At 42.8% G+C, this 18,679-nt stretch overlaps 1 protein-coding gene and 1 pseudogene across 4 annotated transcripts in view; one reads left to right on the forward strand and one right to left on the reverse strand.

Moving 5' to 3' along the window:
• The window catches only part of FGF13 (fibroblast growth factor 13), a 530,394-nt gene that overhangs the window by 265,645 nt on the left and 246,070 nt on the right, over positions 1 to 18,679 (reverse strand). The gene's annotated exons all lie outside the window — the stretch shown is intronic.
• On the forward strand, positions 3,707 to 4,608 carry LOC109388683 (ubiquitin domain-containing protein UBFD1 pseudogene; annotated as a pseudogene).

Here is an 18,679-nt window from a genome sequence, read left to right on the forward strand (position 1 = left end):
TCGGAAAACACATATTTTCGATGGTCTTAGGAACCGAGACACTGCTCCTCTATCCGTCTCCAGGCCCACATGCAGATACACCCACATACGACTACCCGGCGACCCATGTGAAAGGGTCGTTCGACCCCCCAAAGGGGTCATGACCCACAGGTTGAGAACCGCTGCTTTAGAGCTTTGGGACGATCAGAGAGCAACACCTGCTCATAATTCCTGGTGAGTCGATTATAAAACAGGAGGAGATGACTTGAAACTCTCAAGCCAGGTCTTGGATGATGACAAATGCCTAACACGTTGGCCACTCTGACAATTCTAAGTCTATAGTGGCCAAACAGTTACCACAATGCTTGTGAACACAGACTCCTGATATCTTTCACCAACTGATTAGAGTTGGCAAGTGAAATCAATCCATTTGCAATTTCTGATCCAGGTAAACTAGATCACAGAAGAAACAGGCTTCATAATGTGGGGAAGCTTGCAGCGGTGTTTGGTTTACAAAGCAAAAAGAGAGTTCACATTCTGATAGATCAGCATCAGAAGGGGCAGCAATGAGTCAAAGAAGGCTAGCTTTCAGTGTATCGCAGCGATTTTAAATTCCAATTTCTGATGTTGACAAAGATATCATTAATAGAAATATTTATATGAAGCAAGCAGAATGCATTAACTCCTTTCTGAAAATTGACTGCTTTAAAAAAGCTACTTTAGTTGGGAGAATGATCACATTACTATGTATTGTTCAGGTATAACATCAATACACAGTCAAGTAATGATCATATTTCATTGAGACCAATGTGAGCAGAAGAAGAAGGAAGTTGAGAGATCAAGTCAGCCTGCCCTCTCCTTGTATAGATGGCAATGCTGAATTCTACAAAGAAGGAATTCGCCCAGGTTCACAGAATGACTCAGTGGCAGGATCACAACCGTAGCCAAGGTAGCCTAGCTTCTGAACCAAAGCTCTTTTTACTCAACCAGATTGTCCCTGAATTACAAAAGTGAGCAAGGCCAAAGGAGAGTGAGGGAAACAGAGAAGAAGGGCACAACAGTACAAAATACAAAAGATTTTTTTAAAGCTGACCCAGACTATAGTTAACATAGTAGCTCAAATAGCATTACTAACTATGCAAGAAGAAAGGAAGGGAGGAAGGGAGGAAGGAAGAAAGGAAGAGAGAGAGAGAGAGAGAGAGAGAGAGAGAGAGAGAGAGAGAGAGAGAGAGAGAGAGAGAGAGAGAGAAAGAAAGAAAGAAAGAAAGAAAGAAAGAAAGAAAGAAGCAACATTTTATTAAATAACTAAGCAGTCTAAGACTTTAAAAAATACCCGAGAGCCGGCCGAGTGGCACAATGGTAAAGAAATGGCTTGGGATGCCAGAGGGCCCCGGTTCGGATCCCACATATGAGGGCCAGTGACACTGCCCTCCACAGCTAAGATGCTGAACAACAGCTCTACCTGGAGTTGGGCTGCTGTGAGTCTCTGGCGACGGTGTAGGCTGCAGCCCCTGTGGCAGTGGGTTGCCATGGGCTACCGTGTGTAGCCAGCAGCCAGCGTGAGTGGCCAGCAGCCGCAGTGAGCGGCCATTCAGAAGCCGGCGACTGATCTGCCTGGCCGGGGAAGAGCGCAATGATGGTGCCAACTTGGGCCAGTGAAGCAACGTCCCCCACAACTAGACTGAAGAACAAAAGGACAGCAACTTGTCTGTTCCCCTTCCCCCAATTCCCCAATAAAAAATCTTTAAAAAAAAATACCCGATTCGCTTTGGGCCTCCCCCACCCTTCACTTTACTTTGTGAACAGGAAGTCTTGCCTAAAAATGTTTCCTTTGCTATAATTTACCACAAATTCGAAATGACAGTTCAATTCTGAACAAGTGCTTCCACTTCAGTAAAGATTGCAAACTCGTGCGCATGTCTCCTGCTGTCTTGAAGTTTGCTCTTTATTTTCCGCTTTTTCCTTTGAAATTGCCTTTGGCAACAGGTTGTCATGACATAAAATTAGGCTTTCAGCACTCTAATTAAAAAGAGTCTTCTTGATGGCACTGAAATCCCAGGAGAAGCAGGAACTACCGGAAAAGAGGCCAGACGACCAATTTTCATGAGTTACAATGAGTCTGAAAGGAAAGTTTCTGATCGCTTCATCTGAAGTAAGGAGCTGCCGAGAATTTTATCAAGTCTGACCCATTTTTCTTGGACAAAACATATGTCTGTGTCTCTGTGTCCTAGTCTGACAAGAGAAGGGAGTCATACCACCAGATAGTGTAAACACCTTGGAGCAAATCCTTCCTAAAACAATTGACACACTTTGTGTCTCCTTAAATGGACAACAAAAATAACGTAAGCCTCCCTGTCTATTTGTGCTTACATATTATTTTCATGTAGCTCGTGGCTCTTGACACTGAGGCTCGTTGTTCACACATGCTCTCTCTGGGAACTGGATTTTCACTGGGTTTGGCTTAACTGACCATTTCAATGACCAAGGCATCCCACTGCCTTGAGAATAAAACTCCCCACTGTACCCTGTGACTTCCAGACCCTGCTCTCCAAGCAGCTCAGCCCACAGAGCGCTGGCCAGCCTGTTTCTCCCAGGAGGAAGGAAGTCCTAGATCACGAGAGCCACTGCGCTTCTAATTTAAACTATGGTGAGGTCTAATATCTGCGAATTTCAAATCGATCCCCCCCATCCCCACGTTTAATAAAAGTCACTGATCACTTACCATGGGACCACACACTGCACTGAGAGATAAAACTGTCAGACAGGCACAATCTCTTCTCTCAAGGAGCCAAAACCATGGGGGGAAGGGGGGCGTAGGCGAGTAATGTGCAGTTACACACAGTGTGAAAAGTACTATAATGAGAGAAGCACAGGGTGATGTGGGAACACAGAGGAGGAACTCAGAACAAGACTTGAAAAGTGTCAAGGAAATCTTCCCAGAGGAGTAGCTAGCACCTTCAGTCCTGAAGGATGAATAGAAGTGAATGACTGGATGGGAGACAGTACAATTAATTGAGATGAGCTGAAAAATCATCATTATTGGCTGTCATCAGGGTATCTGTCTCTAGGATGTCCCTTACCCATTCCAATGTACTGCTTTCTAATGTATGAGGTACTTCAAATTCGGATCAGCAGGAGTGTTACTACTAGGTATAAGTTAAGAGCAAACTGACTATTTGAAATTCTAAGAGGCTGACCTATGAGTAAAGTGCAAAATGATTTCTTATCAATAACACAAACATCCCAAACCATAAAAGAAAACAATGATAAATACGGATGCATTACAATTTAAAATGTGTACATTTAAAAAGATACCATGAACAACTTAATAGGTCACAGATTGGAAAATATTTGAAATATGTCTAACTAAAAAAAAAGGATTACCATTAACAATAAATAAAGAACTGTAACAAATCAGTAAGATAAGGGCCAAAAAGTTCATTAGAAAAAATGGGGCCTACCTGCGAGCCCACGCTCCCCTGCACAGCTGCGGCCCCGCTCGGCCTCTAGGGGGCAGAGTCAGCCCAGCGGGCAATTCCCGGGCCCGCCCCTGTCTGCTGCCGAAAGCTAAAGCGTGGCAGAGGCCTGGCCGGGGAAGCGGAGTAGGCGGGTCTCTATAGAAACCTTCACCTGTTTCCAGCCAGGCCGTGCGAGATTAGGGGCTGCTATGGGGGCCAATCTCCGCCAGCTCGCCTTTTCCTGGCTGCCTCTGCGGCCTCGGTGGATGTTGTACACAATCATCATGGCGGCGGCCGGGGCCCCGGATGGCATGGAGGAGCCTGGCATGGACACAGAGGCCGAGACCGTGGCGAACAAGGCGCCTGCGCGGCCCCTCAACTGCGTGGAGGCCGCGGCGGGGGCGGCGGCCGAGGACCCCTGCGCCGCGCGAGGCTGCCTGCAGCCGGCCCCAGCCCAGCCCCCTGGGGACCCCGCCGCCCAGGCCTCGGTCAGCAACTGCCAGGACGCGGGCGGCGGCGCCGGCAGGGAGCTGGTGGACCTGAAAATCATCTGGAACAAGACTAAGCACGATGTGAAGTTCCCCCTGGACAGCACAGGCTCTGAGCTCAAACAGAAGATTCACACGATTACAGGTCTCCCGCCTGCCATGCAGAAAGTCATGTACAAGGGACTTGTCCCTGAGGATAAGACATTGACGGAAATAAAAGTGAGCAGCGGAGCCAAGATCATGGTGGTGGGCTCCACGATCAGTGATGTGTTAGCTGTCAACACGCCCAAAGATGCCGCGCAGCAGGACGCGAAGGCGGAAGAGAGCAAGAAGGAGCCACTTTGCAGGCAGGAACAACACAGGAAAGTGTTGGATAAAGAAAACCCGGAGGACACGATGCCGTCTGTCAAGGGGGCCCAGGAGGGCCTGCCAACAATCCCATTATCCGGCATGTACAATAAGTCTGGAGGGAAAGTGAGATTCACCTTCAAGCTAGAGCAAGACCAGCTGTGGGCTCCATCAAGAATGTGGTCAGCGAGCCCATCGAGGGACACGAAGACTACCACATGATGGCATTTCAGTTGGGCCCCACGGAAGCCTCTTACTACTGGGTGTACTGGGTCCCAAAGCAGTATGTGGATGCAATCAAAGACACTGTGCTGGGCAAGTGGCAGTATTTTTAAAGCACTCTCACCTCTGGCCCAGGAGGTGGACCCAAGTGAAGGACATTGCTGGGAGAGGCATGCAGCACCCCGGATTTCAGAGTTCTGGAACTTTGTTCACAAAAAATCTATATCCAATCTAAGGTGATGTGGTGACCGAAGCCAGAGGTGATGTACTTTCACTCTTAGCTTAACTTTAACTTAAAATCACTGGTTCCCTTTCTTGCAGTCAGCTCCATACCATTTTTAAAGTCAGTACGATGGAAATCAATATGTTTGCGTTCCGGACATGTCGTGTGGGACGCGCAAGTGTGTTTGAGAGTAGATCCTTTGCCAGTTAAGTTTAGAAAATAATGATCAAAAGCTGTCTGGTTTCCTTTTTTTGTTTTTTTAAGTGATTTCAACAAAATATTTTCATAAATCTTTGGTTGCAAGAAAAAAAAATGGGCAAATTACATGAGTAGGAATTTCAAGGAAAAGAAAGAAAAACAAAGGAATATATAAAAAGATGTTCCCTCGCAAATATAATCTTGACAGTGTAAATGAACAAGAGGGAGAAGGTACAGCCACTCTGGAAAATAAGTTTGTTGGTGACTTTCAAAATGCAAAATGGACTAACGTATACAATCCAGCAATTGCACCCTCAGGCATTTATCCCAAAGAAATAAAGACTTATTTTCAAAAACTGTAAATTATCTAAATGTCCTCCAATGGATAACTGGTTAAACGGTGGTGAATCCATACCACAACATGCTACATGCAACAACTTGGATGGACCTCAAGGAAATTATGCTATTTCCATTTATTCAAGTGGAAAAAAAACCAATGTTAATAAGGTTACATACTGTATGATTCCTTTGATGTATCATTTGTATAATACATAATTATAAACATGGAGAAGAGGTTACTTGCCAAAGATTAGGGAGGGAGAGAGGGGGCAGCAATATCACCAAGAACATCAACATTTGATATTCAAGGAACTCAAGAAATGGTGCTCCAAAAACTTCATATAATCCACTGGACAGGCTACCCTCAAGTTCAGCTCCCAAGGCTATTTATTTTAGTACAAACTTTTATATTGATATTTCCCTTTTTCATTTCAGGCATTCCTCTTTGAAGATATGTGGTGTCCCTGCCTTAAAGATATTTCTTTTTGTAAGATTAATTAAAATAATAGATATAACATGCCTGGCAGATAGTATGAATGTGATTAATGTCTGATAAGAAAGGATGATATGTTCTGAAGCTGATGTTGAATAATAATGTATGTCAACTATAATTATATATACATATAGTCACGGGACATGGAGTAGAGAGTGGGAATGGAGTCAATGGAATTGTAATAGATAAGCATGATATGGGGGGGAGGGCAGTAGATGGGGGAGGAGGGTTGTTTCTGTGTGAAGGGTGAAAAGGATAACTATTGCAATGTTCTGTACACTTGAAACTAACAATAAAAAATTAATTAATTAATTTTTTTTAAAAAGGATGATATGATGATAAGGTTCTTCCCTTTTATATAGCCTCACCAGAGAATTAATTTCACGTGTTTCCACAAATTCAGCCAAAGGTTATTCAGTATAACCTATGGAGGCTTTCTTACATGAACAACTCTACCTTGGGTGGTTTTCTTTACTTTAGCAACATCAAATCATATTGTCCACTAGAGAATTCCATAAAATGGTATAACATGGAAAGTAAATGAGGATTACCAATGTGATACCAGCTCTGCCAATATGTATGACTATTTTTCAATGACTAAACCACAGACAAGGTAGAACTCAAGGAGCGCGGTGAAAATAAATGCTGGGGAAAATGCTCAAAGTTCTATTGGTTTTCCTTATTCGCTATCTCATATGCACAAAGGATTCAACAGCTCATGTCAAGTCTCCATGAACTCAGACTTATCTCTACCCAATTATGTATGAAAGAATGGACACTGATTTTAATGCAGGTACTATAGCCTTTAAGCATATTTTTTAGGAGCATGGATCTTAGATTTAGCCCTATATTTGAGAACTGGCTCTGCCACTTACTTATTGTATGCCCTCAGAACAATTATTTAACCCCTCTGTACCTCAATTTTCTTATCTATACACAAACAAATGATAAAACCTAATTCTTAGTGTTTTTTCAACAATTAAATGAAATTATATAGAAAACTTAGTATGGTGCCAGGTACATAGCAAACACTTAAGCATTAGCTAATGTTAATCTGCCCAACCATTAAGTATTACTCATCAAAAGCAAATTCTACTGACCACCACATCATGTCTCATTAAGTTCCTAAAGGGAACTAAAAGGTCATAAAAAAATAAATTGAGTTACAACATAATACCCACTCATCATTCCTATCAGGCAGAATTCATGCAGTGTGAACTCCTAAGTATGTAAAGACCACATTTTAACGTGAATTTAGGTGATGATACAATGGACATTTATCAAGTTTTTGCAAATTTAGTGTTTCACTTTATGGTATTAATTCTAAAAGCAAAGTAGCACTGCCTTTTTAGTGACAATGTTGATGAGGTATATATTATAAGAAATGCTGTTGCCAAGTTCCTTCGGGTGAGTCTTACAATTATCTTTTCCCGTCATTATTACTATAGATAGATTCCCTTAGTGTTTCAGACTTCCACTTACAAAGAGCCCTTGAAGCTATGGTTGCTCCACATGAATTTTTTTGTATCAGCCTAAGAAACATACCTGGTGATTTATAAGAAGAAAGTCAATATTTATGGGACAGCTTAATTGCCATCCTACACATAGGCTGTGAACAGACTTGACGGTGTTTAAAGGATCTTTCTTTCTAGTCTCATCATTCTACTTGTTGTGATGTAGTTTATTCTACAAGAGTTTATTTAAATGTATGTCACACTAATTTTTCACTGTGCTAGGGATTGTGGGGTGATCCAAAAATTGTACGGTACAACCCATGCTTCAAAAGAACAGAAAATTAATTGGGGAGATAAAATTTACATACAAGAAACAACCAGATAAATTAGCCAATCAGGCTCTTATGGAATTTAAAAAAGACACAAGACTTCTGTGACTTTTGTGACTCATTTTAGTATAGAATTCAGTGGGTCAATAGCTGATTTTACGATTAGCTATACGCGCCCCCCAAAAAAATACCTCTTCAAGAAACCATTTCCCATTTCTGAATATCTAAAATGTATAAATGTTAAATTAGGAACCCCAAACTGTACCCTCAGTGAAAGTAATACCTATTCTCAATGTTTGAGGTCCATCATCCAGCCATTAAACATGCTTCCAGTGGCAGAATTTGAATGTTCTCATAAATTTCCCTCTTCCATAGTATAATGCTTGAATCGCAAAGCAAGATGAGCCTAACGGGTTTAATCACCACATGGAGAAAGAGAAAGGCATCGTGGGTTACTGCAGACTGGCCTGCACAGAAATCTGTAAGTGTCCATCTGTGGGAATTCTTCTCTCTCTACATTTCCTTAATGGATGAGCTCGTCCATTTCCATGGCTTCAGCAATCATCTTCAGGGTGGTAATCTGCAAAGATGCATTTTCAGGCATAACTTGATGCTCAGCTGTAGACCTGCCTTATGGATGGATGTCCACTAGACAGCAGCTTCCCAAAGAAGATTTCCTCAAGAATTCCTGAATGGATCTAAAGCATCATCATTGTCCCAGTCAGCTACGGACTGTTAATTCCACAGACACACATTTTCCCACATCTGAATTGTCACCAAGTCCTAGTAGATGACCCCCTAAATATCTTTAGCTGTCCACTTTCCATCTTCACTGTCACTTTCATAGCTCATGCTAATATCTTCTCTTCCCCAGAGAAAAGTAATGTTTCTAAATAGGCCTCCCTGTTTCATCTCTTGCCGCCATCTAATCCTTCTCCATAAAGGGGCCATAGTCTTCCTTCTGAACTGCAAATCCATACCAAACACTTCATACATGTTTGCAGAATTGAGACGAATTAAATGGTATTATCAAATCTTCTGAAATGCATTTTCCTTATTCAGTACATGGGCACATTAATGATTGGGGATGTGTTCAGTGCCAGAGAATAAACAGGATTTCAAGGTGTTTTGCAAGCGTAACGTCCCAGAACTTAAAAAGGAACGTATACTGCTATTACAGTCCCATTCCATTACATCACTAGCATGTTTGAAGTATGATGAGCTTCATAATGTCAGTTTATTAATGTTATGAGTTCAAGTTTTATGGTATTATCCTTTCGAATCCTAGAATTCTGTGAGTATGGTGCTCCCACTGAGAAAGGGTGTACTATTGGCCCATGTAGAGTTATGAGAAGAAGATCACTAAATTAAGCGCTGGTGAATGTGAGAGGTTAATTTGTTTCTCCTTTATTCCCATTTACTCTCACTAATTCCCAGCTGTGCTAACTTTCTAAAGGATCAAACAGAATATATGTAACGATATGATCAAAACAGAAGGATGATTCACTGACTTTTCTAGGTTGGTAGTACAGCAATTAATTTGCTCCTACAACCTTGAAGACACCATCATGTACAGCTACACCAAATGACACAGTACCAGCCAGGCAAGCCACCCTGTGATGTCACTGCATTGAACGCAGACCTTCCTTGCCACCTTTGTTGGGGCCCATTTTTACTCCTGTCTCATGTCAGACAAGGTTAACGGCCGGGACTGCTCATCATTCCCCAAACCACGCCTTCTCCTGAAAGATGCAGGTGACCCTTGGCTAACTCTCCATTCCCATCCATCTCTTCCTCCACAGAACTCTAGCCGCATGGACTTTCTGTAGAGTTCTCAAACCAAAAGGGAGCTCTTCCCTGTCTCTAGGCCTTTGTACTTGCTCTCTCCTCTACCTGGAATGCTCTTCCCCTAGATAAGCCCAGGTCCTCCTGCTTCTCATCATTCAGATATCAGCTCAAATGTCACTTCCTTTATCTAAAGCAGCAACCCTCACCACCACCTCAGGTGCTCTTTACCCCATTACCAAGGCATTCTGTCTCTAGTGAATTCATTATCTCTGCATTCCTGAACGGATCAAGGCAGAAAAAGATAACCGTGTGGAAACTTTAATACCAGAATTTATAACCTTTTGCTGATGAAAAGATCCTTTTGATTTTATGGAAGCTTTATGAAGTAGAGGCGAGAGAGTGCATTAGTCAGGGTGTATTAGTCAGTCGTCTTTTGATTGCAAAAGGCAGAAATCTCACTCAAATGAGCTTTAGTAACAATGGCAATTTATTGGCTCACAAATGAGATGGCCAAGGGGGCGGAATGGCTTCAGGCATGACAAGATCTGAGAGTTTGAACAAAGTCAAATGTACTCTTGTCTCTCTTGTCCATCTCTCACCTTCGCTTTTCTCTGTGTTGACTTCATTTTGGGGCTGGATTTTCTGACATTTGGAAAAGGTGGTCATCAGAAGCACAAGGCTCTGTGCTGGGAACATAGCAATGAATGAGAAGAAAGACAATGGTGTCTGCTGTCTTGCAGGCATGACGTGGGGAATGATGTGCTCTCTGGGCATCTACCTCTGTCTGACGTGGCACAGGAGTAAAATGGGCAACAATGTATGTGGCAAGGTCATATAGATGTGCAAAAAAATAAAAAGGGGTCATTTCAGATAGTGACAGTGATATTTAACACACCCTCGGGACACCTTGGTCATACCTTCCCATATATTTTCGTTTTACCCAGTCTTCACAGAGCACCTACTGTGTGGCAGCCTGTACCAGAAGGTTGGGAAGCAGAATTGAATAAACAAGTCTCTGCCCTTGAAGGACACATATTCCCAAATAACATACTGTTCCCAAATAACTCAAAGAACCACCGAGTAAGCAGAACAGGATGGAAATCATAAGGGACACTGTAATCAAGGCCTATAGACCATCCTATTGGTGAATTTCCTTGCATAATAGGTTCTTGAGGTAAAGGAAGTCAAGAAAAAATATTGGTAAACTACTCCAAGTATGAAGTGATGAGGGGCAGAGCTAGAGTATTGGTGATGGTGATAGCAGGAGAGGTGAGTCAGGAAGTCATCTGAAAGCAACCAGGAAATCCTGGAAAAGCAGTTATCAGTGAGGACACTAGGAAAGGGTGTGATGAACTTGGTTTGGGACATGGTTATTTGAAGCATATAGGGAAAGCAGTTATCATTATCATTTGTATTCCCATTTGTTGAACATCTATATGTGCCAAGAAGTAGGCATCATATACATCATTCCACCAAATTATACAGCCAGTGCCTGTCAGGGAAAGGAGGTGTTGTTAGGTCCAGTTTTAACTTGCAAGACACATGAAATTCAGGGAAGTTATGGAACTCAAGGCCACACAACAAGTTAGTGACACAGACAGCATTTGACCCTCTACCTCTGTCTGACCCTTTCTACCTTGTCCCCATCTTATCACAACCTGTATTTCTAAAACTAGCAACCACAAAGGTCTTACTGGCTCCCTTTCCCATTAAAATCATTTCCAGTTGAAGAAAGAAGCAAGAGGGATGACTAAACCCCATGTTGATTTATTTTGGAAGACGTTTCACAAGACTCTTTTAGGGAGCTCTCTGACAGTGCTAATTTTAACCAAGTCATTGTAAAGCAACCTTGGATTTCTCCATGCAAGGCAAAGTACAAACGCAAGTATATGACTCAGCACAAACAAGCTGTAGTTCTCCCTGCACCCCATTACCCACACCCCAAAAGGGATGAGTAACAACCCCAAGACTCACTAAGGAATCCAAAACTTGCTCAGATAGCTTCCACATTCCCCATGCCCTCAATTTCCCATATGGAGGCTTTTGTACCACTTCCTGGAGTCTATTCCTAGTCAATCTTCTTATAATCCTCTCTCATGCTGGTGTGGAAGGCAGGGCTGAGTTGGTCTAAGGGACATGTCATGCAAACGATAAGTGGCAGTAAGCTTCTGCATGCTGAGACCCCTAATCAGAGGGGGAGGTTGTCAAAGAAGGGCTTAGATCCCACACTGGGAAGCTCATTTTCTACACTGAAGTAACACCAGCAGCAGCAGCCGCTATGGAAATCCAGTCGCCACGTTTGGGTGACATCCACTTAAAGACCTCTGAGATCCTGCCCTGCATTGCTGCATAGCAAAGCTGCCCAGGACACCCTAAACTCAAATTCTCCCCAAAATCTTGTCCTATCTATCCTGTTGATATTACCATGCTCCCTAAGAAATGGAGGAGGGTGTTTCCTCAGACTTTGAGCTTGAGTCCATAGCCCACAGCCCAGGGCATGGAGGAGTTTCTCCTTTGCTCTTTCAAATATGTTCTTGAATGTCACCTACCAATCACACAATGAGTTACTCATTCCATACATACATAATGCTCCCCAACTGTGTGCAAGCCGCTGTTTTAGGCTGCAGAGGTGTAGCATGACCAAGACAAAGATCCTTGATTTCATTCAGAGGTGGGGGAAAACAGACAACAAGGAGTGAGAATAACAAATAAGTAAATTATAAATTATAATCAAAGTATAGTATAATTTGATGAAGAAAAGGAAAATGTGAGCAGACTAAGGGGGAAGACGAGTGCCTGAGTTGGGCGGGGTGGGGGAACGCGGTGTTAAATAGATTGTGGTATTGAACGGAGTGGTCAATGTGGGCCTCCCTCATTGACATTTTAAGACATGAGCAAGACTCAAGTGGGACAAAGAATCTCTTCCAGGGGGTATCTGAGAAAAGCCCATTCCACATTAAAGGAGGAGCCAGTACAAAGACCCTAACTAAGGTAACAACATGTGTAGTATATCTGAAGAGTGACAAGAAGGCATATGTGGCCTAAGAAGAGTGAGTGAGTCTTATTCAGTCAGCCTCTTCAAAGGCCAAGACAAGTCTATAGACCCAGTGCGCAAATCTTGCACCAGCTTCCTTACCTAATGCATTTGAACTAACTATCAGAACAGGAAATCCAATGCTCTGGTGATTGCTGTTATCACCACTAGGAAACAGGGCCATTTCAAAAAAAATTTGTTACATGAATGAATGAATGAATGAATGAATATAAAATTCTGCCTTTTATTATTGCAGTTCTCATTTAGTCCTAAGTCAAGATAATCCTTAGGTCTATCTGACTGGGGTCCAAGGTTCAATTACTGATTTTTACATGGAAACAATTCATAGTCTACCTCTGTTTTGCTGCATGGACTAGCGCATAACTGTATCTTTAACACATTTCTCTCCCTGGTCCTATTTGTTTATATTACGTTCCAATGCATTTAGCAACATCATTTATGTATAAATGTATAAATAGTTTATAAATCTTAAAATGAAATAAGTAATTTAAATATTATAAGATGAGCAATAGGCATTATACAAGAAATTGGCCCTATTTGGAGAAGGTTTCTCCAAGGAAAGGGACATGAGATTAAATCTGTATATTGCATTACACCTAGACAGCGAGAGTCAAGGAATTTTTGAATCTCTTCCATTTCTGCCTTTGAAGAACACAGTTCTCTTGAGGGAAGGTGATAGCACAATGCTCTTCAGAGGTAGAAGGCCAGAACCAGTGGCGCCCTTGCCTCTCACAAGTCTCCTGATCCCCAGTGGGCAGCACCCTCTGCATTGGGAGACAGACATCACTGAATCATTTCTCAAAGAGATATGCATGAGCCTCCAATCAAAGACCCATATGCTGGGAAGCAATCTCAGAAAATTTTCATTCCAGTCTCACAAGTCCGCATCCAGGGTAAAAATGTTCTCCACCATTTCACTGAGAGTCGGGCAGTCACAATATGCCTCAATGCCAATGAGACCAGAAGACTTTCTTCTTTCACACTTAAAACAATCTTCTACAACACAGGCCCACTCTACCTATCTTCCCAGTATACATTCTCGTCACTTCCCACCACAGCAAGCCTGCTTTTCAATGGCACCATTCTCCCCATTTAGCAAACACGCCATGTTGCGGTCAGATATTAAGACTCTGCTTGGGATTTGTTCTCCCCCAACATTGACTGTATGTGAAATGACAGTCATCTCTCGCTCTCTTCTCAGAGTCCTATTACATGAGCCACTAGGCATACCGGATTGGATCAGAACGGACAATTGATCGAAACAGGGCAGTGTGGGCATGGGGACACAGAAATTGTTGATCACCCTCAGTTGGATCCTTGAACCAGGAAGTAGATTTAAAGTTGAGGCTGATGTGACCATAAGTTTAGGAAAGCAGACTACAAAACCAAAAAGTGTTTGTGTGGGGTGGTGGGGCGAAAAGGAAAGAAGAGATAAACTTAAAGCACTCTTAGAAGCAGAGATGAGTGTCTGTATGACCCAAGGTGAGGGAATAAATCATTTTGGTTCTTGACCGTCCAATTCTTGGATCCTGCCACAGGATCCAGGACAGGCTGCACTCACAGACTCCTCCAATCTGATCGCCTCCTTGATTTAAGCAGTTCAGATGGATTCTCAACTTATTTACAACACTTTGCATGTTTGTAGTAACTCAGACAATAAAATATAATGGAAACAATCATCTTCCTATAAAGGATAAGCTCCACAACAGCACAGACAATGCATGGATTATTCTTCACTTTTTGCCAACTAACATTTAGCAAGTAAGAGGCCCTCAACAAATTACTTGCCTTGGTCAGGCAACATCGTGACTCCCGCTCCTCTGTGCTTACGATATTCTCTCAGTTCTCCTGAGACCAGTTCAAGCTCCATTTGCCAGAGCCCCTTTCCTGGCTCCTTGAGTCCACAGCGATACTCAGTCATACACTTTCATGAGCGATTGTTTCCCTGACTTAGCTGCATTTGTATATGCATATGCATGAGCATACGTGCGTGCGTGTGTGTGTGTATGTGTGTGCATGTGTGTGTGTGTGTGTGTGTGTGTGCACGCACGCATGTTTTCAATCTTCTCAACAGCTTGCAAAGGTGGGGGGCTACTGTGTCTTCCACTTCTCACTATTCTTCCAGTCCCTACCACTATTTTTGGCCAGAACAGACGCAAAATAAATACTTGCCTAACCAATGCAGCATGCATTCTAAATATCCCTATTTCAGTCCCTGAGCCAGTGTTTGGCAGGAAAGTGATAGTTTCTGCATGGACTCAAGCCAGCAGGGTACTAGGTGTCTACCAAGTGGCCTGAAAGAGTTAATGAGCTTCATCAGGTCTGAAAGGAGACAGCTTATTGTTTACTCTGAGCCAACATATTTGTCAAGCTCCCAGTGAAACGCGCTGGGCTACAGTGTCTGATTTTTTCCCCCTGCAGTTTATGCCATAAAAGAATAATGTTTCTATCTGAAAGTGGCTTGAATTCAACGAACAACTACTGTGTTCATTTATTCAGAAAAAGCCAAATTTAGATGGTAGGGTTTTGTTTATTTTAATGTTCACAGAAACAAGGTAGACAGAGAGTAAAATGCACGTAGAATGGAAAATGTGTTGTAGCGCTTTCTGGATGGGACAGACTTCCCTGTCACAAAAGACTTCTCCAAAACCAGAGAGGAGGCCGAAATGAAGATATATGAACAAAACATTGTGCTCTTCCTTTAGGGGTAGAAGTCTAAAAGTCTTTTAATCTTTTTTTTAAAGTCAAAATTAGTCATTTGCCAAGTGTCATTTTTCTTCATGAACCAAAGAACTACACTGCCAAACTCTCCCCGCTGTCACTTGCTAAATCATCCTCCACATGCAGTTACCTCAGCAGAAATATCTTAGTAGAGATGCTAACACACAAGGCCAAGCTGCTTCTGAACTGCAGCTGTTTACTAAAAGTCTGTCGCAGGGACCACACACAGCTTAAACCAAAACTTGACCTAAATTGAAGTTGAAATGTCAAGGGCTGTACAGATACCCCAAACCTCCCTCATTTGCTCTTGGCTGAACCACTTGATGTATCCCTAGCAAACTGGGTCACCGAGGTACACACATATCCTCTGTTGAATAACTGGTTGTCTGTTGGAAACAAACAATGGAGAAAAAAAAAAGACAGTAGACATGGCCAGGGGTGGGGTTGGGGGGGGGAGGAGACATACAACCCTTCTAAATCAATTGTCTTCTGAAGTATAATTTCTTAAGAACAGTCAGGTGAAAAGGATTTTATACCATCATCGGAATTCCAGTCATGTTTTTCCCCTCAAGGCCAATCTATGGGACCACTGACTCCCCAAGTACCCACAATGCTTCATGATAGTAAGTGCAAGCTATAGTAGTCACTAGAAGAAACACTTGCATGCTGGATACAGCCCATTTGACATAGCAGACACGGTTCTTTACTGATAGAAAAGGAGCCTCTTTACTAGTAAGTGTTGACTTTTCCCCAGCCAACAAGCAGTGAGGGCTGCAGGCCCACCTACAGATATGGACAGGAGACTGACAGGAACTCTTCTAACTACAGTTATTTCCAGGGAACCTTCCAGGGAACACTGTCTAGGACACTACGAATCCTCTTAGCTTAGGAGATGTTTATGTGAAACACCAACCCACCAGGGAACAGAGATTCTAAGCAGAATCCTTTGGTAAAGAATCAAAATGATGAACCAACACCTCTACACAGAAAGAAGAAAATACACTCATTAAAAACAGAACATGTCACAGCATCTAGTGTAGGGGCTGAATTTTCTTCCAAACCTGAAAACAATACTCTGTGGCCAAAATGCCCCCAGGCCTCCATCATACCTACCAAAGCTATATGTGAAGTCATCAGCGTATGTAAATTGGTACCCAAAAAGCCAGCATATTTCTAGTTTTACCCAAGGTTCTAGAGATAGGAAAATTTACTGTTCCTAAAAACTCATGTGTACTCTACTCAGCTGTACCCTAAACATGAGTCTAGTATGAAGAGCCTAATAAGGCATGATGGGTAGCATTCAAAAATAGGTTTATGTGCTCAAATAAAAACAGGTATATAAATAGGAAAGAATGAGCACAGTTCAGTTTCTAAGAAATGGGCTCTGAATCTGCAGCTAGTGTTCTCCCATGTGCATTTCACAAGAGCTTAGGCGACCATACAGAATGAAAAGCCAGAAGCAAGGGAACCCAACCCCCACCCCACCATTTAAAGGTTGCTCCTCCATAGAGTTGAGGGCAGATCACCCCAGGAGCAGGCAGGCTTTAGCCAATGACATACCCTCTCTAAAGGAGCTCACTGCTTATCACGTTCCTTAGATAGGTTCCAATGGTTTAGTTGTCACTTCTGACAATGTCCTCTCAAACCTAAATATCACCCTGAAGGTTAGAGGGACATGATGTAAAGTCAGAACACCTTTTGCAGGAAACCACCCCACTGATCCCATCTTTCCACACCAGATCACAGTTCACTGAGCCATTAAAACCAATCCCCTTCCCTGAAGTAAACTGAAAAATAACCCCAGCAAAAAAATAGAAGGGGTAGAAAAAAGTTCTCCAGGAGTTAATGTTCTGGATTACTTTTTTCAGTTGTGAGTTTACTTGCTTCTTGGTTGTTTTTAAATTGTAACACTACTGTGTTTGCAAGTATCAGCAGGGATCCATTTAGTCTGGGCATCACTGCAACTTCCCCAGCTCTACTGGCCTTGGAGTACACAAAGGCTCAGCTATTTTCTCCAGCCTGTAAGCAGCTTACATTTATTGGCTGGGCCGAGGTGGCAGAATTTGAGGCCCACCCCTGCCACTCGCTCACTATATAAGTCCTTGGGCAAGATGACCTCTCCAGGTCTCCTTTACTCATCTATACACTGTGAGGTCTCCATGTCTTTTCTAGCTTGAAATATACCTTCTATTCTATACCTTTCTGAAACAGGAGCAGAGGGATATTAAAGAAAATCTAAATTCCTTAGAGGGTAACAGAGAAAGGCTTGGGAAGATTCTCCAAGATATTTATTAACACGGATGCCCAGTGGTAGGCAGTTCTCTGAGTTTTAACGTGTGTACAGGTTTGGGGAACTGCTACCACAATCTATCGCTCCTAAAACACTCCCCTCCAGCTACCCCCTTTACTCACAACCGCCACCTACCTGTCACTCCTCACAACTGCTTTGTTCTACATCATTCCAGCTGTGTCTTTTTAAGAATGTCACATAAATGAGAAAAACGGAACCCACGTGGTGTGTATTTCATATTCAGGTCCACAAGGCACATTTGAAAGCCCTGCTGCTTCCAAATGCAACTAGTTTAAGGGTACAGCTTCGCTGGGCTGAGGGTGCAAGAAATACTCATGAAGAAAACCTCTCTACTTCTTAACCACAGCTTCCTCTGGGTCCCTCATGCATCCTTAGAGCCACAGACAGGGACAGGGCACACTGGGTGATAGCAGGGTCTCCAAGTTGCACCCAAACAAAGATGAATCATTTCAGAGTCTCTAGAAGAATAAATCATCTTTTGGAAACAACGTCCCATAGTCTACACAAAGTGTGCTTGCACGGACCAATGAGCCAACTACATTCTACTGCGAGTCACTAAGGTCCACCCCTGGGCTGTCTCTTTCTGCACGAAAAGCGCCCTTCCTTGGTGATCCTATTGGTACCAAGCAAAAGGCCCTCAAGCTTCATCCTGGACCCAAAGGCAACATCAATTGCACTAAAGAGCCCAACTTTTGGAGTCCATCGGCCTGGTTTGAATCATGGCTCTCTCACTTTTTTCCTCCTCATTTAAATCAGGACAGTATCTTCATCTGAAGAGTGGGGACTGACAAAAGATCTCACATAGAGTTGCTGTAAGGATGAAATGCAGTAATTCCCATGAAGCACTTACCTTAACATAATAAGGGCTCAATAAGCATTAGCTGTTATTATAATAATGATAATACCATGTGGTATTTACTTGTTAAGACGTCGATCTCTTACAGAGACTGTGAACTGCGGTCCTTCCAAGCAGGGACCTGGTGTCATTCATCTCTACATTCCTAATGTCTAGCATCGTGGATGGCATAGATTCTGGCTAACTCCTACTCACACTAGAATACATTCATCCATCCATTCATTCATTCATTCAAAAAATGTTAATTGAGCACCTCCTATGTGCTCCTTTCTTGGGGAGCACACCTATGGGAACATTTCTGAGAAAACGCACCTATGCTGGTTTTCATGGGGAGCTCCAACATTTCACCACTCTCCTTCACCCCTCTGCAAAGGAGCATTCAAGGACTGATGGTATAAATTGCAAGGCCATGGGTAC

This window comes from Hipposideros armiger, unplaced genomic scaffold, assembly GCF_001890085.2.
Source record: "Hipposideros armiger isolate ML-2016 unplaced genomic scaffold, ASM189008v1 scaffold_203, whole genome shotgun sequence".
NCBI lineage: Eukaryota > Metazoa > Chordata > Mammalia > Chiroptera > Hipposideridae > Hipposideros > Hipposideros armiger.